Raw genomic sequence first — 24,959 nt, 5'->3', positions numbered from 1 at the left:
TCTTTCCTTTTGTTCAAATCTGTATGCACAGAACCACTGGAGGGAAGTGGGTCCCTTTTCAGTTGATGGTTTCACACGTCTTTAAACTTTCTAACAGTTCACTGTACACAGAGAGTCACTAAAGGAGACTTATGTTCCTATAATATCCGTACACCCGGAATACATATGCGTCGCCTGATTTCTGCTGAACCACCGCACTCTCAGATCATGAATCCATTTGTTTCATGGGGGCTGAAATTCCAAGAAATGAAACCAAGCCCAATGTGCACTTTACTGTCTGTCTCTTTTACCCTTAGTACACTTTGGCAGAGCTACTTGCCTTTGTTATAGGCTTCTTTCATATCTTCCCTACGTAGCGTAGAATATGGCATTCCTTCATCCTGTTAGAAGACATACAATTTTACTTCACGGACTAGGAATCCATTTGATTCCAAATCGGCACTTGGGTTAGGTCACGATATGCTCTTATGAATCAATATTTACGAATATGAATGCACGCCTCTGATTTCCGAATACAAGCGCGCTGAGTACATGCAAGCCGCGATACTAAGTCGATGGGTGCTGAATGACCCTTGACATCACCTTGGGTAATTTCTTTTGAATATTCATGGTTCCCTTGTTAAATTTCAGCCATCCGTACCCTTTTGGTGCTTGTTGGTTGGTTTGATTCTTTGTTGGTCTGCTTCTCGCTAGTTTTGCAAACACGTGAGGCTATGCATCTTTCCTTTCGCTTCAAACAGAGAGTCAAATAAGCTGATTCAGTTAAGAGAGTGCTTCCAATCACCTATGATTTCCTGCTTCCCTCTCCCATCTTTAGGGTTTTGATGACCACCTTGCCTTCTTCTTGTTTCTACTTTGCCACTCATGCTCTTCTTGCATTTCCAATAATGGTTTCTTCTTTCCATTTCATCTCGCTGCTTTTGTATTCAGGGGAGTTTTCTCAAGCTTTCTTTTAGAAGAAGATTTCAAATGCTGAATTCTTTTAAGATTTGCCGGTCTGTGGAATTCTCTAGATATGCCGTTATTAGAAATGGTGGTCTTGTGGCATAGGCTACCCTAGGTTGCAGCATTTGGCCATTCAGGATATGGTCTGTGTCCTGGCACTCCTCCCTGTCCTGCAATATTGCTGCCGAGATATCAGCTGAAACCCCTCTGGAGGTTCCCTTGTGACTATGTTGTTTCCTCCAGGTGCATTTTAAATCACTGGGATATTCGTGAACTTTGTTGAGTTGAATCATACAGCTGCTGGTAGGTCTATTGGGGTTCCATCTCCTTTGGATGCTGTGTAATTCCTGAATTCGCATAGATGATTCTTTCTTGGTTTCAGCAAGTTTCAGGCTGAGTTTTCTACAGATAAATTTTCAGACATTTTTTGTTTCTTTATCTCTTGCTTTTCCATCTGGGACTCTTATGAATTCTAGTCTTTCATGCCCTGTCTTAACCCAGGATTCAACAGCAATGTTTTCATTGGTTTGCACTTGATTTCCTATGTTAGCTTCTGACCGAGGGATTTCTGTTCCCCTGTCTTCACAGTCATTTACGCGTCCCTCTGCATTATCTAGTCTGATAAGGACTGAATTTTAGCCCTGATATTATCACATCCATTGAGTTTTCTGATATTTTTCGGCTCGTCTTTAGACTTTCTCTTCCCCTTTTCTGGTATACTGCCTTGTGTGATTCTGAGACACTGTTGTTCTTCAGTGATTTCCTGACCTTCATTTTCAACACTTGGTCTGGATAGCGTTTTGCAGTGTAGTTGTTTGAAAGCTTATACTTTGGGCCTTCAATATCTTTGGAACTGAATATGGTACTTCCTGTTTCTTTTACTTTACTTCTTCACCTCTACTGGCCAGGTAATATCAGGTATCTAGTGTAGACTTCTAGGGCTTTGTTAAGTGAAAATTTTAGACTATTGGCTCTACGCAATTCCATGGGATTTCTGTGAGGACAATTTCTCCTAGACATTGATGCCATATTCTGTACCTGTGTGTGTTGTCTGGTATATCTCCAATTGCTGGTGTTGCATTTGTTGTGATGAACAACACATACTATTTCGATTAGCATAACTTCATTTAGGTTACGCTTATCTCACATTTCTGAAAGTGCGCAGGACACTTCCTCTTGTGGAAATGAGGCTTTTAAAGGTTCTCAGCTCTGCATTCTGCTCTATGTCATTCTGGAGTGTTTCCAAAACAGCAAACTGAGAGTGCGCTTGTGCTTTGTAGTTCCACGGGCATGTCCCAATGAAAGCAGTTCTTCCCAGAGCTTCTATGTCTACTGAAACACCAGTGGAAGCACATCCATGGATGTCACATATCAGGGCCTGCAGGAATGATCCTGCAGACCTACCTAGGTGTCCTCGGTGCCGTACCGTGCCGGTGCCATCCAAAATGTAGCATCCGCTTTTGGGAGATTGTGTTGAAGGAAATGCTTACTCTTCTCACGCTGTGGACTTGGACCACTCTTCCTTGTCCTCTCATCCTAGTGGCACGGGTGCACGAAGGCAACCACAGAGATGTTGCACATCCTGTTCCTCAAACCAAACCATTATCCCAGCCCAGGTTATGAATGTAGCAGATCCTAAGGCTTTTCATTCTGATTTCAAACCCAAGGCCCCCTGGATACCTCAGACCAGATGCACGATAGCTCTGATTCTGCCCCACACGTGCACTATTGGCAAAATGCCCAATTGGTCCCTGGTCCTGCAGATGCACTGGGTGTGGCCATGGGACATATCGGTAATCTTAAACGCGCGGCCAGTGTGGTTGCTTTATCATTGGTACACAGTTCGGTTTGCTCTCTTGATTCGACCCACCACATCCCACAACGCACTCCAGATCCCTGAGACTCAGCGTGTGCCATTATCCGTAGCCCTATCCCTCACTGTCCGTTGCCTCTGCTACCTCAAATTTGGCAGCTCGGATCTTGGTCTCAGAATCAACTGTGGGGATATTTTGCGCTGGTTTCTTTGAGTTCTATCAGCCAAGCATCTGCTGTGCACTCTTGTAAATCTCAGCACATCACCTTCAGTCCCATGTCTCCTGTGCGCTTGAGAGTGTGCGTCTAAGTTAAACAGAGTTTCACCCTTGTTGCTCCATCACCAGGGGTCAGACCCTGCACTGGTTTCCATTCCCTGCTTTGCCTTCTCCTGCTTCCAGGTGTCCTGAGGCCTCATCCTGTCTTTGGAAGTAACAGACCTCCCTTCGGCAAGTGTCCTGTGCCAAGGGTTGGGTGAGTGGATGTTTCCATTGCTCTGTTCATGGGAGCGAGTGAGTGCAGGTTGCACTTCTTCTCTGCCAACTGGGCATCGATGAATCAACACTATCCAGATACATTTCACAGAAATCTGATATTTGCTTAGCTCTTTGTTTCTATACAGCCGTGGTGGGAGGGATTGTCCGAAGACCACTGTTTTGACATTGTGTTGATATCTCATTTGCAGTCTTTAAGAATTTTAACAGAATTCATTTACATGTTTTGGGAGTTATACGAAAATGAAGATATTTTTTGAAACACACTAAATCGACCTAGAAGCCAGACTTGTCAATTTTGGTAACATTTTGTCAGCTCTACGGAAAAACTAGACACATAGATTCAAACTAGCAGTCCAAACTGTTAAAGGGGTCATGTCAGCTCTTTACGGTTGAAGCCTCCGAAACCAACAGGAATCATGAAATAACTATTGGAAACATGAAATAACCCCCAACCTTGGATACACTTGTGCATGTGGTGCCCTTTACTCCCAATGACACCTACTGGCCAACGTTGGCATTTCAAGGTGTCACATCCCTCTCAAGGAAAATACAAGAGGAAAGAAACCAAATATATATATTTAGGTTTGAATCCAAAAGCACCTAGAGGCATTATAGCTAGGAGAACCCTGCTGCAGTTATGCTAGTCTATTGAGAACCAGGTGTTCTTCTATCAGTGATGAGAACGCTTAATCATCCGATCATGTTGGGTAAAGCCATTTAACGCAACCAAGTCTGCAACCCCATGATATAGTGCCCCCGGGGGCTTGACTTAAGTGAAAGACGATCCACATAAGCTGTGTCTTTAATGTCATTGGCGACTTTTACAGTACAGTTCACTTTCTGACTTGTACTATTTACCTATACTGTCTTGAAAAACTGAGGCCTAATACAGATTCAAGTTCAGTCAAAGATTCCCCTCACTTACCACACTTCCTTCACCCCAGGGGAGACATAAACACCACATTTGCTGAATCTAGCGGAAGGCCATCGTTTCTAGGTGTGAGCTAAGTATTCAATTCCTATCTATTTCAGCCGAGACTATTTGACATTTAAGGAGTTCACTGTTGTTCACAGAGTGTGAAGCTGGAGGAACTGTGATTCCAGGAGGTTCTTGCTCTTCTCGTAATGGCTTCATTGCAGCTCAGGTACTGATCCTTCCAAATGGATGCCTGAGTGGAGGGGAGGGAAGGGCATGTGCTTGCTAGCTAGGCCCAAACCTGGGAAAAGGCTTACCTGGGCTTGGTGAATTTTGGTCTGAATGGCTTGGGAAGGCCCCTTGGGACGTGTGGATTCTCACGACCTCTTCCAAGAACAGGAGCGTTTTGATCATCTCTGCCATCTCTTCTCTTGCAGACGTCAGGGACCTTGGACCCATTCTTGGAGAAGAGAATTGAGAAACTTCCCCAAGTCCACATTGGCACTACGTATGTTTCTGCCAGTATCAGCGAGGTTCAATATGTCTCATGAATGTCTTTTGAGCCTGGTATCCTCTACAGCTGTCTCCACGCCAGTATTCTCCATTGTAGCAGAACATCTCTCATCCATGTGTTCGCATCTCTCCTCAATCCGTGCAGCCATCTTTTCGTCCAGCTTCTCTTCGTGTCTCCCATAAAGTCGACTTCGCCAGGGCTGGGCAAGTCTGAAAGTACCTCGGAGCCTCACCAGTAAGCTGATGACAGGCAGATCTTCCACTGTCTGCCCTTTCAGGTTCTGGAAACTGACCTGTGAACTCAGGTCTTTGGGCAGCAGCAGTATCTCGAACTTACACAGATCCCGGACCAAACACCTAAGCCAAGCTCCACAGGGGGCGGCAGCCCCTCCATCACACTGATCCACCCACAGAACTCTGCCCGGTTACCTAGGATCCAACAGCCACAACAAGCCTCGCGGTACACACCAACATTCCACCTGGAATCCAACCGGTAACTGCCATCCCCAATGGCTGCTGCATCTTGTCAGTGTTGGGGAATGGCTGCATCTGACGAGACGTTCCTAAGGTAAATGTGATTCTACCCACTAGCGTCCCATGGGCCTTTCTTCTTCCCTCTTTCCTTTTCTTCAGATCTGTTTGCACAGAACCACTGGAGGGAAGTGGGTCCCTTTTCAGTTGATGGTTTCACACGTCTTTAAACTTTCTAACAGTTCACAGTACACAGAGACCCACTAAAGGAGACTTATGTTCTTATAATATGCATACACCCGGAATACATATGCGTCCCTGATTTCAGCTGAAACACCTGCACTCTAAGGACATGGATCCATTTGTTTCATGGGGGCTGAAATTCCAAGAAATTAAACCAACCCCAGTGTGCACTTTACGGTCTGTCTCTTTTGCTCTTAGTACACTTTGGCAGAGCTACTTGCCTTTGTTAGGTGGCTTCTTATATTTCTTCTCTACATAGCATAGAATATGGCATTCCTTCATCCTGTTGGAGACATACATGTCTACATCACGGACTAGGAATCCATTTGATTCCAAATCGGCATTTGGTTTAGGTCACGATATGCTCTTATGAATCAATATTTACGAATATGAATGCACGTCTCTGATTTCCAAATACAAGTGTGCAGAGTACATGTAAGCTGCGATACTGGGTCGATGCGTGCTGAATGATCCCTGACATCACCTTGAGTATTTTCTTTTGAAGAATCATGATTCCCTTGGTAAATGGCAGCCAACCGTACATTTTGTTGCTTGTTAGTTGGTTTGAATTTTTGTTGGTCTACTTCATGCTTGTTTAGCAAACCCGTCAGTCCATGCATCTCTCCTTTCGCTTCAAACAGAGAGTCAAATAAGCTGATTCAGTTAAGAGAGTGCTTCCAATCACCTATGATTTCCTGCTTCCCTCTCCCATCTTTAGGGGTTTGATGTCCTCCTTGCTTTCTTCTTGTTTCTTCTTTGCCACTCATGCTCTTCTTGCCTTTCCAATAATGGTTTCTTCTCTACATTTCATCTTGCTGCTTTTCTATTCAGGGTAGATTTCTCAAACATTCTTGTAGGATAAGTTTTCATCTGATGAATTCTTTTAAGATTTGCTTTTCTTTGGAATTCTCAAAATCTGCCGTTAAAAGAATTGATGGTTATGGGGCATAGGCTTCCCTATGTGGCAGCATTTGGCCATTCAGGGTATGGTCTGTGTCCTGGCACTCCTCCCTGTCCTGCAATATTGCTGCAAAGATATCAGCTGAAACCCCTCTGGAGTTTCCCTTGTGACTATGTTGTTTCCTCCAGGTGCATTTTAAATCACTGGGATATTCGTGAACTTTGTTGATTTGAATCATACAGCTGCTGGTAGATCTATTGGGGTTCCACCTCCTTTGGATGCTGTGTAATTCCTGAATTCACATAGATGATTCTTTCTTGGCTTTCAGCAAGTTTCAGTCTGATTTTTCTACAGATAAATTTTCAGACATTTTTTGTTTCTTTATCTCTTGCTTTAACATCTGGGACTCTTATGAATTCTAAACTTTCATGCCTTTTCTTAACCCAGGATTCAACAGCAATGTTTTCATTGGTTTGCACTTGCTTTCCTATGTTCGCTTCTGACCGAGGGAAGTCTGTTCCCCTGTCTTCACAGACATTCACGCGTCCCTCTGCATTATCTAGTCTGCTAAGTACTGAATTTTAGCCGTGATATTATCACATCCATTGAGTTTTCTGATCTGTTTTGGCTCGTCTTTAGAGTTTCTCTTCCCCTTTTCTGGTATTCTGCCTTGTGTGATTCTGAGACACTGTTGTTCTTCAGTGTTTTCCTGACCTCCATTTTCAACACATGGTCTGGATATTGTTTTGCAGTCTAGTTGTTTGAAAGCTTATCTTTGGGCCTTCAATATCTTTGGAACTGAAAATGGTACTTCCTGTTTCTTTTACTTTACTTCTTCAACCCTACTGGTCAGGTAATATCAGGTATCTAGTGTAGACTTCTAGGGCTTTGTTAAGTGAAAATTTTAGACTCTTGGCTCTACGCAATTCCATGGGATTTCTGTGAGGACAATTTCTCCTAGACATTGATGCCATATTCTGTTCCTGTTTGTGTTGTCTGGTATATCTCCAATTGCTGGTGTTGCATTTGTTGTGATGAACAACCCATACTATTTCGATTAGCATAACTTCATTTAGATTACGCTTATCTCACATTTCTGAAAGTGCGCAGGACACTTCCTCTTGTGGAAATGAGGCTTCTAAACGTTCTCAGCTCCGCATTCTGCTCTATGTCATTCTGGAGTGTTTCCAAAACAGCAAACTGAGAGTGCGCTTGTGCTTTGTAGTGCCACGGGAATGTCCCAATGAAAGCAGTTCTTCCCAGAGCTTCTCTGTCTACTGAAACACCAGTGGAAGCACATCCATGGATGTCACACATCAGGGCCTGCTGGAATGATCCCGCAGACCTACCTTGGTGTCCTCGGTGCCGTACCGTGCCTGTGCCATCCAAAATATAGCATCCGCTTTTGGGAGATAGTGCTGAAGGAAATGCTTCCTCTTCTCACGCTGTGGACTTGGACCACTCTTCCTTGTCCTCTCATCCTTGTGGCACGGGTGCACGAAGACAACCACAGAGCTTTTGCATATCCTGTGCCTCAAACCAAACCATAATCGCAGCCCTGGTTATGAATGTAACAGATCCTAAGGCTTTTAATTCTGATTTCAAACCCAAGGCCCCCTGGATCCCTCAGACCAGATACATGAATGCTCTGATTCAGCCCCACACGTGTTCTATTGTCAAAATGCCCAATTGGTCCCTGGTCCTGCAGATGCACTGGGTGTGGCCATGGGACATATCGGTAATCACAACCGCGTGGCCAGTGTGGTTGCTTTATCATTGGTACACAGTTCGGTTTTCTCTCTTGATTCGACGCACCACATCCCACAACGCACTCCAGATCCCTGAGACTCAGCGTGTGCCATCATCTGTAGCCCTATCCCTCACTGTCCGTTGCCTCTGCTACCTCAAATTTGGCAGCTCGGATCTTGGTCTCAGAATCAACTGTGGGGATATTTTGCGCTGGTTTCTTTGAGTTCTGTCAGCCAAGCATCTGCTGTGCACTCTTGTAAATCTCAGCACATCACCTTCAATCCAATGTCTCCTGTGCGCTTGAGAGTGTGCGTCCAAGTTAAACAGAGTTTCACCCTTGTTGCTCCATCACCAGGGGTCAGACCCTGCACTGGTTTCCATTCCCTGCTTTGCCTTCTCCTGCCTCCAGGTGTCCTGAGGCCTCATCCTGTCTTTGGAATTAACAGACCTCTCTTCGGCAATTGTCCTGCGCCAAGGGCTGGGTTTGTGGATGTTTCCATTGCTCTGTTCATGGGAGCGAGTGAGTGCAGGTTGCACTTCTTCTCTGCCAACTGGGCATCGATGAATCAACACTATCCAGATACATTTCACAGAAATGTGATATTTGTTTAGCTCTTGGTTTCTATACAGCCGTGGTGGGAGGGATTGTCCGAAGACCCCTGTTTTCACATTGTGTTGATATCTCATTTGCAGTCTTTAAGAAGATTAACAGAATTCATTTACATGTTTTGGGAGTTATACGAAAATGAAGTTATTTTTTGAAACACACTAAATCGACCTAGAAGCCAGACTTGTCAATTTTGGTAACATATTGTCAGCTCTACGGAAATCTTAGACAGATAGAATGCAAAGTAGCAGTCCAATCTCTTAAAGGGTCATGTCAGCTCTTTACGGTTGAAGCCTCCGAAACCAACAGGAAGCATGAAATATCTATTGGAAACATGAAATAACTCCCAAACTTGGATACAATTGTGCATGTGGTGCCCTTTACTCCCAATGACACCTACTGGCCAATGTTGGCATTTCAAGGGATAACATCCCTCTCTAGGAAAATACAAGAGGAAAGAAACCAAATATATATATTTAGGATTGATTCCAAAAGCACCTAGTGTCATTATAGCTAGGAGAACCCTGCTGCAGTTATGCTAGTCTATTGAGAACCAGGTGTTCTTCTATCAGTGATGAGAACGCTTAATCATCCGATCATGTTGGGTAAAGCCTTTTAACGCAACCAAGTCTGCACCCCCATGATATAGTGGCCCCGAGGGCTTGACTCAAGTGAAAAACGATCCACATAAACTGTGTGTTTAATGTCAGTGGCCACTTTTACAGTACAGTTCACTTTCTGACTTGTACTATTTACCTATACTGTCTTGAAAATCTGAGGCCTAATACATATTCAAGTTCAGTCAAAAATTCCCCTCACTTACCACACTCCCTTCACCCCAGGGAAGACATAAACACCACATTTGCTGAATCTAGCGGAAGGCCATCGTTTCTTGGTGTGAGATAATTATTCAATCCCTATCTATTTCAGCCGAGACTATTTGAACTTTAAGGTGTTCACTGTTGTTCACAGAGTGTGAAGCTGGAGGAACTCTGATTCTAGGAGGGGCTTACTCTTCCCATAATGGCTTCATTGCAGCTCAGATGCTGATCCTTCCAAATGGATGCCTGAGTGGAAGGGAGGGAAGGGCAAGTGCTTGCTAACTAAGTCCAAACCTGGGAAAAGGCTTACCTGGGCTTGGTGAATTTTGGTCTGAATGGCTTGGGAAGGCCCCTTGGGACGTGTGGATTCTCACGACCTCTTCCAAGAACAGGAGCGTTTTGATCATCTCTGCCATCTCTTCTCTTGCAGATGTCAGGGACCTTGGACCCGTTCTTGGAGAAGAGAATTGAGGAACTTCCTCAAGTCCACATTGGCACTCCGTATGTTTCTGCCAGTATCAGCGAGTTTCAATATGTCTCATGAATGTCTTTTGAGCCTGGTATCCTCTACAGCTGTCTCCACGCCAGTATTCTCCATTGTAGCAGAACATCTCTCATCCATGTGTTCGCATCTCTCCTCAATCCGTGCAGCCAGCTTTTCGGCCAGCTTCTCTTCGTGTCTCCCATAAAGTCGACTTCGCCAGGGCTGGGCAAGTCTGAAAGTACCTCGGAGCCTCACCAGTAAGCTGATGACAGGCAGATCTTCCACTGTCTGCCCTTTCAGGTTCTGGAAACTGACCTGTGAACTCAGGTCTTTGGGCAGCAGCAGTATCTCGAACTTACACAGCTTCCCGGACCAAAGACCTTACCCAAGCTACACAGAGGGCGGCAGCCCCTCCATCACACTGATCCACCCACAGAACTCTGCCCGGTTACCTAGGATCCAACAGCCACAACAAGCCTCGCGGTACACACCAACATTCCACCTGGAATCCAACCGGTAACTGCCATCCCCAATAGCTGCTGCATCTTGTCAGTGTTGGGGGAGGGGCTGCATCCGAAGAGAGGTTCCTAAGGTAAATGTGATTCTACCCACTAGCGTCCCATGGGCCTTTCTTCTTCCCTCTTTCCTTTTGTTCACATCTGTATGCACAGAACCACTGGAGGGAAGTGGGTCCCTTTTCAGTTGATGGTTTCACACGTCTTTAAACTTTCTAACAGTTCACAACACAGAGACCCACTAAAGGAGACTTATGTTCCTATAATATCCGTACACCCGGAATACATATGCGTCGCCTGATTTCTGCTGAACCACCGCACTCTCAGGACATGGATCCATTTGTTTCATGGGGGCTGAAATTCCAAGAAATGAAACCAAGCCCAATGTGCACTTTACTGTCTGACTCTTTTACCCTTAGTACACTTTGGAAGAGCTACTTGCCTTTGTTATAGGCTTCTTTCATTTCTTCCCTACGTAGCGTAGAATATGGCATTCCTTCATCCTGTTAGAAGACATACAATTTTACATCACGGACTAGGAATCCATTTGATTCCAAATCGGCACTTGGGTTAGGTCACGATATGCTCTTATGAATCAATATTTACGAATATGAATGCACGCCTCTGATTTCCGAATACAAGCGCGCTGAGTACATGCAAGCCATGAAACTAAGTCGATGGGTGCTGAATGACCCTTGACATCACCTTGGGTATTTTCTTTTGAATATTCATGGTTCCCTTGTTAAATTTCAGCCATCCGTACCCTTTTGGTGCTTGTTGGTCGGTTTGATTCTTTGTTGGTCTGCTTCTCGCTAGTTTTGCAAACACGTGAGTCTATGCATCTTTCCTTTCGCTTCAGAGAGTCAAATAAGCTGATTCAGTTAAGAGAGTGCTTCCAATCACCTATGACTTCCTGCTTCCCTCTCCTGTCTTTAGGGTTTTGATGACCACTTTGCCTTCTTCTTGTTTCTACTTTGCCACTCAGGCTCTTCTTGCATTTCCAATAATGGTTTCTTCTTTCCATTTCATCTTGCTGCTTTTCTATTCAGGGTAGATTTCTCAACCATTCTTGTAGGATAAGTTTTGAACTGCTGAAATGTTTACGATTTGCTGTTCTGTGGAATTCTCTAGTTCTGCCGTTATTAGAAATGGTGGTCATTTGGCAAAGGCTACCCTAGGTGGCAGCATTTGGCCATTCAGGTTATGGTCTGTGTCCTCGCACTCCTCCCTGTCCTGCAATATTGCTGCCGAGATATCAGCTGAATCCCCTCTGGAGGTTCCCTTGTGACTATGTTGTTTCCTCCAGGTGCATTTTAAATCACTGGGATATTCGTGAACTTTGTTGATTTGAATCATACTGCTACTGGTAGGTCTATTGGTGTTCCACCTCCTTTGGATGCTGTGTAATTCCTGAATTCGCATAGATAATTCTATCTTGGCTTTCAGCATGTTTCAGTCTGATTTTTCTACAGATAAGTTTTCAGACATTTTTTGTTTCTTTATCTCTTGCTTTTCCATCTGGGACTCTTATGAATTCTAGTCTTTCATGCCCTGTCTTAACCCAGGATTCAACAGCAATATTTTCATTGGTTTGCACTTGCTTTCCTATGTCCGCTTCTGACCGAGGGATTTCTGTTCCCCTGCCTTCACAGTCATTCACGCGTCCCTCTGCATTATCTAGTCTGCTAAGGACTGAATTTTAGCCCTGATATTATCACATCCATTGAGTTTTCTGATAATATATGGCTCGTCTTTAGACTTTCTCTTCCCCTTTTCTGGTATTCTGCCTTGTGTGATTCTGAGACACTGTTGTTCTTCAGTGTTTTCCTGACCTCCATTTTCAACACTTGGTCTGGATAGCGTTTTGCAGTCTAGTTGTTTGAAAGCTTATATTTTGGGCCTTCAATACCTTTGGAACTGAAAATGGTACTTCCTGTTTCTTTTTCTTTACTTCTTCAACCATACTGGTCAGGTAATATCAGGTATCTAGTGTAGACTTCTAGGGCTTTGTTAAGTGAAAATTTTAGACTTTTGGCTCTACGCAATTCCATGGGATTTCTGTGAGGACAATTTCTCCTAGACATTGATGCCATATTCTGTTCATGTGTGTTGTCTGGTATATCTCAAATTGCTGGTGTTGCATTTGTTGTGATGAACAACCCATACTATTTCGATTAGCATAACTTCATTTTGATTACGTTTATCTCACATTTCTGAAGGTGTGCAGGACACTTCCTCTTGTGGAAATGTGGCTTCTAAAGTTTCTCAGCTCTGCATTCTGCTCTATGTCATTTTGGAATGTTTCCAAAACAGCAAACTCAGAGTGCGCTTGTGATTTGTAGTGCCACGGGAATTTCCCAATGAAAGCAGTTCTTCCCAGAGCTTCACTGTCTACTGAAACAACAGTGGAAGCACATCCATGGATGTCACACATCAGGGCCTGCTGGAATGATCCCGCAGACCTACCTTGGTGTCCTCGGTGCCGTAACGTGCCGGTGCCATCCAAAATGTAGCATCCGCTTTTGGGAGATAGTGCTGAAGGAAATGCTTCCTCTTCTCGCGCTGTGGACTTGGACCACACTTCCTTGTCCTCTCATCCCTGTGGCACGGGTGCATGAAGGCAACCACAGAGCTGTTGCACATCCTATGCCTCAAACCAAATCATAATCCCAGCCCAGGTTATGAATGTAGCAGATCCTAAGGCTTTTCATTCTGATTTCAAACCCAAGGCCCCCTGGATTCCTCAGACCAGATGTACGATAGCTCTAAATCTGCCCCACATGTTCTCTATTGGCAAAATGCCCAATTGGTCCCTGGTCCTGCAGATGCACTGGGTGTGGCCACGGGACATATCGGTAAACTCAAACGCACGGCCAGTGTGGTTGCTTTATCATTGGTACACAGTTCGGTTTGCTCTCTTGATTCGACACACCACATTCCACAACACACTCCAGATCCCTGAGACTCAGTGTGTGCCATCATCCGTAGCCCTATCCCTCACTGTCCGTTGCCTCTGCTACCTCAAATTTGGCAGCTCGGATCTTGGTCTCAGAATCAACTGTGGGGATATTTTGCTCTGGTTTCTTTGAGTTCTGTCAGCCAAGCATCTGCTGTGCACTCTTGTAAATCTCAGCACATCACCTTCAATCCCATGTCTCTTGTCCGCTTCAGAGTGTGCGTCCAAGTTAAACAGAGTTTCACCCTTGTTGGTCCATCACCAGGGGTCAGATCCTGCACTGGTTCCCATTCCCTGCTTTGCCTTCTCCTGCTTCCAGGTGTCCTGAAGCCTCATCCTGTCTTTGGAAGTAACAGACCTCTCTTCGGCAAGTGTCCTGTGCCAAGGGCTGGGTGAGTGGATGTTTCCATTGCTCTGTACATGGGAGCGAGTGAGTGCAGGTTGCACTTCTTCTCTGCCAACTGGGCATCGATGAATCAACACTATCCAGATACATTTCACAGAAATGTGATATTTGCTTAGCTCTTGGTTTCTATACAGCCGTGGTGGGAGGGATTGTCCGAAGACCACTGTTTTGACATTGTGTTGATATCTCATTTGCAGTCTTTAAGAAGTTTAACAGAATTCATTTACATGTTTTGGGAGTTATACGAAAATGAAGTTATTTTTTGAAACACACTAAATCGACCTAGAAGCCAGACTTGTCAATTTTGGTAACATTTTGTCAGCTCTACGGAAATCCTAGACAGATAGAATGCAAAGTAGCAGTCCAAACTCTTAAAGGGTCATGTCAGCTCTTTACGGTTGAAGCCTCCGAAACCAACAGGAAGCATGAAATAACTATTGGAAACATGAAATAACTCCCAAACTTGGATACACTTGTGCATGTGGTGCCACTTACTCCCAATGACACCTACTGGACAATGTTGGCATTTCAAGGGGTAACATCCCTCTCTAGGAAAATACAAGAAGATAGAAACCAAATATATATATTTAGGATTGATTCCAAAAGCACCTAGTGTCATTATGGCTAGGATAACCCTGCTGCAGTTATGCTAGTCTATTGAGAACCAGGTGTTCTTCTATCAGTGATGAGAACGCTTAATCATCCTATCATGTTGGGTAAAGCCATTTAACGCAACCAAGTCTGCACCCCCATGATATAGTGGCCTGGGGGCTTGACTCAAGTGAAAGACGATCCACATAATCTGTGTCTTTAATGTCAGTGGCGACTTTTACAGTACAGTTCACTTTCTGACTTGTACTATTTACCTATACTGTCTTGAAAAACTGAGGCCTAGTACAGATTCAAGTTCAGTCAAAGATTCCCCTCACTTACCACACTCCCTTCACCCCAGGGAAGACATAAACACCACATTTGCTGAATGTAGCAGAAGGCCATCGTTTCTAGGTGTGAGCTAAGTATTCAATTCCTATCTATTTCAGCCGAGACTATTTGACCATTAAGGAGTTCACTGTTGTTCACAGAGTGTGAAGATGGAGGAACTCTGATTCTAGGAGGGGCTTGCTCTTCTCCTAATGGCTTCATTGCAGCTCAGGTACTGATCTTTCCAAATGGATGCCTGAGTGGAAGGGAGGGAAGGGCAAGTGCTTGCTAACTAAGTCCAAACCTGGGAAAAGGCTTACCTGGGCTTGGTGAATTTTGGTCTGAATGGCTTGGGAAGGCCCCTTGGGACGTGTGGATTCTCACGACCTCTTCCAAGAACAGGAGCGTTTTGATCATCTCTGCCATCTCTTCTCTTGCAGACGTCAGGGACCTTGGACCCGTTCTAAGAGAAGAGAATTGAGAAACTTCCTCAAGTCCACATTGGCACTACGTATGTTTCTGCCAGTATCAGCGAGGTTCAATATGTCTCATGAATGTCTTTTGAGCCTGGTATCCTCTACAGCTGTCTCCACGCCAGTATTCTCCATTGTAGCAGAGCATCTCTCATCCATGTGTTCGCATCTCTCCTCAATCCGTGCAGCCAGCTTTTCGGCCAGCTTCTCTTCGTGTCTCCCATAAAGTCGACTTCGCCAGGGCTGGGCAAGTCTGAAAGTACCTCGGAGCCTCACCAGTAAGCTGATGACAGGCAGATCTTCCACTGTCTGCCCTTTCAGGTTCTGGAAACTGACCTGTGAACTCAGGTCTTTGGGCAGCAGCAGTATCTCGATCTTACACAGCTTCCCGGACCAAACACCTAAGCCAAGCTCCACAGGGGGTGGCAGCCCCTCCATCACACTGATCCACCCACAGAACTCTGCCCGGTTACCTAGGATCCAACAGCCACAACAAGCCTCGCGGTACACACCAACATTCCACCTGGAATCCAACCGGTAACTGCCATCCCCAATGGATGCTGCATCTTGTCAGTGTTGGGGGAGGGGCTGCATCCGAAGAGAGGTTCCTAAGTTAAATGTGATTCTACCCACTAGCGTCCCATGGGCCTTTCTTCTTCCCTCTTTCCTTTTGTTCACATCTGTATGCACAGAACCACTGGAGGGAAGTGGGTCCCTTTTCAGTTGATGGTTTCACACGTCTTTAAACTTTCTAACAGTTCACAGTACACAGAGACCCACTAAAGGAGACTTATGTTCCTATAATATCCGTACACCCGGAATACATATGCGTCGCCTGATTTCTGCTGAACCACCGCACTCTCAGGACATGGATCCATTTGTTTCATGGGGGCTGAAATTCCAAGAAATGAAACCAACCCCAATGTGCACTTTACTGTCTGTCTCTTTTGCCCTTAGTACCCTTTGGCAGAGCTACTTGCCTTTGTTATAGTCTTCTTTCATTTCTTCCCTACGTAGCGTAGAATATGGCATACTTTCATCCTGTTAGAAAACATACAATTTTACATCACGGACTAGGAATCCATTTGATTCCAAATCGGCACTTCGGTTAGGTCACAATATGCTCTTATGAGTCAATATTTACGAATATGAATTCACGCCTCTGATTTCCGAATACAAGCGCGCTGAGTACATGCAAGCCGCGATACTAAGCCGATGGGTGCTGAATGAACCTTGATATCAACTTGGGTATTTTCTTTTGAATATTCATGGTTCCCTTATTAAATTTCAGCCATCAGTACCCTTTTGGTGCTTGTTGGTTGGTTTGATTCTTCGTTGGTCTGCTTCTCGCTAGTTTTGCAAACACGTGAGTCTATGCATCTTTACTTTTGCTTCAAACAGAGAGTCAAATAAGCTGATTCAGTTAAGAGAGTGCTTCCAATCACCTATGATTTCCTGCTTCCCTCTCCCATCTTTAGGGTTTTGATGACCACCTTGCCTTCTTCTTGTTTCTACTTTGCCACTCATGCTCTTCTTGCATTTCCAATAATGGTTTCTTTTTCCATTTCATCTCGCTGCTTTTGTATTCAGGGGAGTTTTCTCAAGCTTTCTTTTAGAAGATTTCAAATGCTGAATTATTTTAAGATTTGCCGGTCTGTGGAATTCTCTAGCTCTGCCTTTATTAGAAATGGTGGTCTTGTGGCATAGGCTACCCTAGGTTGCAGCATTTGGCCATTCAGGTTATGGTCTGTGTCCTGGCACTCCTCCCTGTCCTGCAATATTGCTGCCAAGATATCAGCTGAAACCCCTCAGGAGGTTCCCTTGTGACTATGTTGTTTCCTCCAGGTGCATTTTAAATCACTGGGATATTCGTGAACTTTGTTGAGTTGAATCATACAGCTGCTGGTAGGTCTATTGGGGTTCCATCTCCTTTGGATGCTGTGTAATTCCTGAATTCGCATAGATGATTCTTTCTTGGTTTCAGCAAGTTTCAGGCTGAGTTTTCTACAGATAAATTTTCAGACATTTTTTGTTTCTTTATCTCTTGCTTTTCCATCTGGGACTCTTATGAATTCTAGTCTTTCATGCCCTGTCTTAACCCAGGATTCAACAGCAATGTTTTCATTGGTTTGCACTTGATTTCCTATGTTAGCTTCTGACCGAGGGATTTCTGTTCCCCTGTCTTCACAGTCATTCACGCGTCCCTCTGCATTATCTAGTCTGCTAAGGACTGAATTTTAGCCCTGATATTATCACATCCATTGAGTTTTCTGATATTTTTCGGCTCGTCTTTAGACTTTCTCTTCCCCTTTTCTGGTATACTGCCTTGTGTGATTCTGAGACACTGTTGTTCTTCAGTGATTTCCTGACCTTCATTTTCAACACTTGGTCTGGATAGCGTTTTGCAGTGTAGTTGTTTGAAAGCTTATACTTTGGGCCTTCAATATCTTTGGAACTGAATATGGTACTTCCTGTTTCTTTTACTTTACTTCTTCACCTCTACTGGCCAGGTAATATCAGGTATCAAGTGTAGACTTCTAGGGCTTTGTTAAGTGAAAATTTTAGACTCTTGGCTCTACGCAATTCCATGGGATTTCTGTGAGGACAATTTCTCCTAGACATTGATGCCATATTCTGTACCTGTGTGTTTTGTCTGGTATATCTCCAATTGCTGGTGTTGCATTTGTTGTGATGAACAACCCATACTATTTCGATTAGCATAACTTCCTTTAGATTACGCTTATCTCACATTTCTGAAAGTGCGCAGGACACTTCCTCTTGTGGAAATGAGGCTTCTAAATGTTCTCAGCTCTGCATTCTGCTCTATGTCATTCTGGAGTGTTTCCAAAACAGCAAACTGAGAGTGCGCTTGTGCTTTGTAGTTCCACGGGCATGTCCCAATGAAAGCAGTTCTTCCCAGAGCTTCTCTGTCTACTGAAACACCAGTGGAAGCACATCCATGGATGTCACATATCAGGGCCTGCAGGAATGATCCTGCAGACCTACCTAGGTGTCCTCGGTGCCGTACCGTGCCGGTGCCATCCAAAATGTAGCATCCGCTTTTGGGAGATTGTGCTGAAGGAAATGCTTACTCTTCTCACGCTGTGGACTTGGACCACTCTTCCTTGTCCTCTCATCCTAGTGGCACGGGTGCACGAAGGCAACAACAGAGCTGTTGCACATCCTGTTCCTCAAACCAAACCATAATCCCAGCCCAGGTTATGAATGTAGCAGATCCTAAGGCTTTTCATTCTGATTTCAAACCCAAGGCCCCCTGGATACCTCAGACCAGATGCACGATAGCTCTGATTCTGCCCCAAACGTGCACTATTGGCAAAATGCCCAATTGGTCCCTGGTCCTGCAGATGCACTGGGTGTGGCCATGGGACATATCGGTAATCTTAAACGCGCGGCCAGTGTGGTTGCTTTATCATTGGTACACAGTTCGGTTTGCTCTCTTGATTCGACCCACCACATCCCACAACGCACTCCAGATCCCTGAGACTCAGCGTGTGCCATCATCCGTAGCCCTATTAATCACTGTCCGTTGCCTCTGCTACCTCAAATTTGGCAGCTCGGATCTTGGTCTCAGAATCAACTGTGGGGATATTTTGCGCTGGTTTCTTTGAGTTCTATCAGCCAAGCATCTGCTGTGCACTCTTGTAAATCTCAGCACATCACCTTCAGTCCCATGTCTCCTGTGCGCTTGAGAGTGTGCGTCCAAGTTAAACAGAGTTTCACCCTTGTTGCTCCATCACCAGGGGTCAGACCCTGCACTGGTTTCCATTTCCTGCTTTGCCTTCTCCTGCTTCCAGCTGTCCTTAGGCCTCATCCTGTCTTTGGAAGTAACAGACCTCCCTTCGGCAAGTGTCCTGTGCCAAGGGCTGGGTGAGTGGATGTTTCCATTGCTCTGTTCATGGGAGCGAGTGAGTGCAGGTTGCACTTCTTCTCTGCCAACTGGGCATCGATGAATCAACACTATCCAGATACATTTAACAGAAATGTGATATTTGCTTAGCTCTTTGTTTCTATACAGCCGTGGTGGGAGGGATTGTCCGAAGACAACTGTTTTGACATTGTGTTGATATCTCATTTGCAGTCTTTAAGAATTTTAACAGAATTCATTTACATGTTTTGGGAGTTATACGAATATGAAGTTATTTTTTGAAACACACTAAATCGACCTAGAAGCCAGACTTGTCAATTTTGGTAACATTTTGTCAGCTCTACGGAAATCCTAGACAGATAGATTCAAACTAGCAGTCCAATCTGTTAAAGGGGTCATGTCAGCTCTTTACGGTTGAAGCCTCCGAAACCAACAGGAATCATGAAATAACTATTGGAAACATGAAATAACCCCCAACCTTGGATACACTTCTGCATGTGGTGCCCTTTACTCCCAATGACACCTACTGGCCAATGTTGGCATTTCAAGGTGTCACATCCCTCTCTAGGAAAATACAAGAGGAAAGAAACCAAATATATACATTTAGGTTAGAATCCAAAAGCACCTAGAGACATTATAGCTAGGAGAACCCTGCTGCAGTTATGCTAGTCTATTGAGAACCAGGTGTTCTTCTATCAGTGATGAGAACGCTTAATCATCCGATCATGTTGGGTAAAGCCATTTAACGCAACCAAGTCTGCAACCCCATGATATAGTGCCCCCGGGGGCTTGACTTAAGTGAAAGACGATCCACATAAGCTGTGTCTTTAATGTCATTGGCGACTTTTACAGTACAGTTCACTTTTGACTTGTACTATTTACCTATACTGTCTTGAAAAACTGAGGCCTAATACAGATTCACGTTCAGTCAAAAATTCCCCTCACTTACCACACTCCCTTCACCCCAGGGAAGACATAAACACCACATTTGCTGAATCTAGCAGAAGGCCATCGTTTCTTGGTGTGAGCCAAGTATTCAATTCCTATCTATTTCAGCCGAGACTATTTGACCATTAAGGTGTTCACTGTTGTTCACAGAGTGTGAAGCTGGAGAAACTGTGATTCCAGGAGGTTCTTGCTCTTCTCGTAATGGCTTCATTGCAGCTCAGGTACTGATCCTTCCAAATGGATGCCTGAGTGGAGGGGAGGGAAGGGCAATTGCTTGCTAGCTAGTCCCAAACCTGGGAAAATGCTTACCTGGGCTTGGTGAATTTTGGTCTGAATGGCTTGGGAAGGCCCCTTGGGACGTGTGGATTCTCACGACCTCTTCCAAGAACAGGAGCGTTTTGATCATCTCTGCCATCTCTTCTCTTGCAGACGTCAGGGACCTTGGACCCGTTCTTGGGAAGAGAATTGAGAAACTTCCCCAAGTCCACATTGGCACTACGTATGTTTCTGCCAGTATCAGCGAGGTTCAATATGTCTCATGAATGTCTTTTGAGCCTGGTATCCTCTACAGCTGTCTCCACGCCAGTATTCTCCATTGTAGCAGAACATCTCTCATCCATGTGTTCGCATCTCTCCTCAATCCGTGCAGCCATCTTTTCGTCCAGCTTCTCTTCGTGTCTCCCATAAAGTCGACTTCGCCAGGGCTGGGCAAGTCTGAAAGTACCTCGGAGCCTCACCAGTAAGCTGATGACAGTCAGATCTTCCACTGTCTGCCCTTTCAGGTTCTGGAAACTGACCTGTGAACTCAGGTCTTTGGGCAGCAGCAGTATCTCGAACTTACACAGATCCCGGACCAAACACCTAAGCCAAGCTCCACAGGGGGCGGCAGCCCCTCCATCACACTGATCCACCCACAGAACTCTGCCCGTTTACCTAGGATCCAACAGCCACAACAAGCCTCGCGGTACACACCAACATTCCACCTGGAATCCAACCGGTAACTGCCATCCCCAATGGCTGCTGCATCTTGTCAGTGTTGAGGAATGGCTGCATCTGACGAGACGTTCCTAAGGTAAATGTGATTCTACCCACTAGCGTCCCATGGGCCTTTCTTCTTCCCTCTTTCCTTTTCTTCAGATCTGTTTGCACAGAACCACTGGAGGGAAGTGGGTCCCTTTTCAGTTGATGGTTTCACACGTCTTTAAACTTTCTAACAGTTCACAGTATACAGAGACCCACTAAAGGAGACTTATGCTCCTATAATATGCATACACCCGGTATACATATGCGTCCCTGATTTCAGCTGAAACACCCGCACTCTCAGGACATGGATCCATTTGTTTCATGGGGGCTGAAATTCCAAGAAATGAAACCAACCCCAGTGTGCACTTTACGGTCTGTCTCTTTTGCTCTTAGTACACTTTGGCAGAGCTACTTGCCTTTGTTAGGTGGCTTCTTATATTTCTTCTCTACATAGCATAAAATATGGCATTCCTTCATCCTGTTGGAGACATACAAGTCTACATCACGGACTAGGAATCCATTTGATTCCAAATCGGCATTTGGTTTAGGTCACGATATGCTCTTATGAATCAATATTTACGAATATGAATGCACGCCTCTGATTTCCAAATACAAGTGTGCAGAGTACATGTAAGCTGCGATACTTGGTCGATGCGTGCTGAATGATCCCTGACATCACCTTGAGTATTTTCTTTTGAAGAATCATGATTCCCTTGGTAAATGGCAGCCATCCGTACATTTTGTTGCTTGTTAGTTGGTTTGAATTTTTGTTGGTCTACTTCATGCTTGTTTAGCAAACCCGTCAGTCCATGCATCTCTCCTTTCGCTTCAAACAGAGAGTCAAATAAGCTGATTCAGTTAAGAGAGTGCTTCCAATCACCTATGATTTCCTGCTTCCCTCTCCCATCTTTAGGGGTTTGATGTCCTCCTTGCCTTCTTCTTGTTTTTTCTTTGCCACTCATGCTCTTCTTGCCTTTCCAATAATGGTTTCTTCTCTACATTTCATCTTGCTGCTTTTCTATTCAGGGTAGATTTCTCAAACATTCTTGTAGGATAAGTTTTCATCTGATGAATTCTTTTAAGATTTGCTTTTCTTTGGAATTCTCAAAATCTGCCGTTATTAGAATTGATAGTTATGGGGCATAGGCTTCCCTATGTGGCAGCATTTGGCCATTCAGGGTATGGTCTGTGTCCTGGCACTCCTCCCTGTCCTGCAATATTGCTGCCAAGATATCAGCTGAAACCCCTCTGGAGTTTCCCTTGTGACTATGTTGTTTCCTATAGGTGCATTTTAAATCACTGGGATATTCGTGAACTTTGTTGATTTGAATCATACAGCTGCTGGTAGGTCTATTGGGGTTCCACCTCCTTTGGATGCTGTGTAATTCCTGAATTCGCATAGATGATTCTTTCTTGGCTTTCAGCAAGTTTCAGTCTGATTTTTCTACAGATAAATTTTCAGACATTTTTTGTTTCTTTATCTCTTGCTTTTCCATCTGGGACTCTTATGAATTCTAATCTTTCATGCCCTTTCTTAACCCAGTATTCAACAGCAATGTTTTCATTGGTTTGCACTTGCTTTCCTATGTTCGCTTCTGACCGAGTGATTTCTGTTCCCCTGTCTTCACAGTCATTCACGCGTCCCTCTGCATTATCTAGTCTGCTAAGTACTGAATTTTAGCCCTGATATTATCACATCCATTGAGTTTTCTGATCTGTTTTGGCTCGTCTTTAGACTTTCTCTTCCCCTTTTCTGGTATTCTGCCTTGTGTGATTCTGAGACACTGTTGTTCTTCAGTGTTTTCCTGACCTCCATTTTCAACACATGGTCTGGATAATGTTTTGCAGTCTAGTTGTTTGAAAGCTTATCTTTGGGCCTTCAATATCTTTGGAACTGAAAATGGTACTTCCTGTTTCTTTTACTTTACTTCTTCAACTCTACTGGTCAGGTAATATCAGGTATCTAGTGTAGACTTCTAGGGCTTTGTTAAGTGAAAATTTTAGACTCTTGGCTCTACGCAATTCCATGGGATTTCTGTGAGGACAATTTCTCCTAGACATTGATGCCATATTCTGTTCCTGTTTGTGTTGTCTGGTATATCTCCAATTGCTGGTGTTGCATTTGTTGTGATGAACAACCCATACTATTTCCATTAGCATAACTTCATTTTGATTACGCTTATCTCACAGTTCTGAAAGTGCGCAGGACACTTCCTCTTGTGGAAATGAGGCTTCTAAAGGTTCTCAGCTCCGCATTCTGCTCTATGTCATTTTGGAGTGTTTCCAAAACAGCAAACTGAGAGTGCGCTTGTGCTTTGTAGTGCCACGGGAATGTCCCAATGAAAGCAGTTCTTCCCAGAGCTTCTCTGTCTACTGAAACAGCATTGGAAGCACATCCATGGATGTCACACATCAGGGCCTGCTGGAATGATCCCGCAGACCTACCTTGGTGTCCTCGGTGCCGTACCGTGCCTGTGCCATCCAAAATGTAGCATCCGCTTTTGGGAGATAGTGCTGAAGGAAATGCTTCCTCTTCTCACGCTGTGGACTTGGACCACTCTTCCTTGTCCTCTCATCCTTGTGGCACGGGTGCACGAAGGCAACCACAGAGCTTTTGCATATCCTGTGCCTCAAACCAAACCATAATCCCAGCCCTGGTTATGAATGTAACAGATCCTAAGGCTTTTAATTCTGATTTCAAACCCAAGGCCCCCTGGATCCCTCAGACCAGATGCATGAAAGCTCTGATTCAGCCTCACACGTGTTCTATTGGCAAAATGCCCAATTGGTCCCTGGTCCTGCAGATGCACTGGGTGTGGCCATGGGACATATCGGTAATCACAACCGCGTGGCCAGTGTGGTTGCTTTATCATTGGTACACAGTTCGGTTTGCTCTCTTGATTAGACCCACCACATGCCACAACGCACTCCAGATCCCTGAGACTCAGCGTGTGCCATCATCCGTAGCCCTATCCCTCACTGTCCGTTGCCTCTGGTACCTCAAATTTGGCAGCTCGGATCTTGGTCTCAGAATCAACTGTGGGGATATTTTGCGCTGGTTTATTTGAGTTCTGTCAGCCAAGCATCTGCTGTGCACTCTTGTAAATCTCAGCACATCACCTTCAATCCCATGTCTCCTGTGCGCTTGAGAGTGTGCGTCCAAGTTAAACAGAGTTTCACCCTTGTTGCTCCATCACCAGGGGTCAGACCCTGCACTGGTTTCCATTCCCTTCTTTGCCTTCTCCTGCTTCCAGGTGTCCTGAGGCCTCATCCTGTCTTTGGAATTAACAGACCTCCCTTCGGCAAGTGTCCTGTGCCAAGGGCTGGGTGAGTGGTTGTTTCCATTGCTCTGTACATGGGAGCGAGTGAGTGCAGGTTGCACTTCTTCTCTGCCAACTGGGCATCGATGAATCAACACTATCCAGATACATTTCACAGAAATGTGATATTTGCTTAGCTCTTTGTTTCTATACAGCCTTGGTGGGAGGGATTGTCCTAAGACCCCTATTTTGACATTGTGTTGATATCTCATTTGCAGTCTTTAAGAAGTTTAGCAGAATTCATTTACATGTTTTGGGAGTTATACGAAAATGAAGTTATTTTTTGAAACACACTAAATCGACCTAGAAGCCAGACTTGTCAATTTTGGTAACATTTTGTCAGCTCTACGTAAAAACTAGACCGATAGAATGCAAACTAGCAGTCCAAACTGTTAAAGGGGTCATGTCAGCTCTTTACGGTTGAAGCCTCCGAAACCAACAGGAACCATGAAATAACCCCCAACCTTGAATACACTTGTGCATATGGTGCCCTTTACTCCCAATGACACCTACTGGCCAATGTTGGCATTTCAAGGGGTAACATCCCTCTCT

The sequence above is a fragment of the Vicugna pacos genome, unplaced genomic scaffold (assembly GCF_048564905.1).
Source record: "Vicugna pacos unplaced genomic scaffold, VicPac4 scaffold_20, whole genome shotgun sequence".
NCBI classification, from domain to species: Eukaryota; Metazoa; Chordata; class Mammalia; order Artiodactyla; family Camelidae; genus Vicugna; species Vicugna pacos.
The sequence above is the reverse complement of the archived record's forward strand: the minus strand, read 5'-3'. Positions refer to the sequence as shown.